Source organism: Penaeus monodon, chromosome 34 (genome assembly GCF_015228065.2).
Source record: "Penaeus monodon isolate SGIC_2016 chromosome 34, NSTDA_Pmon_1, whole genome shotgun sequence".
In the NCBI taxonomy this organism is placed as follows: domain Eukaryota; kingdom Metazoa; phylum Arthropoda; class Malacostraca; order Decapoda; family Penaeidae; genus Penaeus; species Penaeus monodon.
Genome location: NC_051419.1, coordinates 33,335,416 through 33,335,952, shown reverse-complemented (window position 1 = coordinate 33,335,952; position 537 = coordinate 33,335,416).

Below are 537 nucleotides of genomic sequence, written 5' to 3'. Positions count from 1 at the left end.
GCCTAATAGCAATATCATGCATGACATTTGAAAAATCACTTAGTTGATAAAAAGTGCAAATATCAAAAAGAAAAGAAGGGGAAAAAAAATACTTTAGCACACTACAATATTCAAATATTCAGTGCTGTAATTTGAACACTAAATCTACTGAATATTAAAACTGAAACTGATAAACAAGAGCACGAAGAATTGCTTAAATATCATTTTCATACTTACATGCCTAGAATATACCTAAGAAAGAGGTTGGCACATCAGTACATCATCAGAGATGCCTTAACTAACTATGTTTCACTTGACTTTCAGAGATGTACTAAATAGTATTGTATCTCAGAATACTCACATGTCTAGAATATACCTGAGAGAGAGGCAATATGTCAGTAAGAATGAGTGACATAGGAGCCAAAACAAGCCTCATCTCTTAGAGAAAAAAATGCTAACAACCTTCCTGCTCTCACGCTTACACTTAATATTATCATTAAGGATTAAGTTTAGAACTTGAACCTTCCTTTCAGACACTTCTAGACAACATAGCACTTT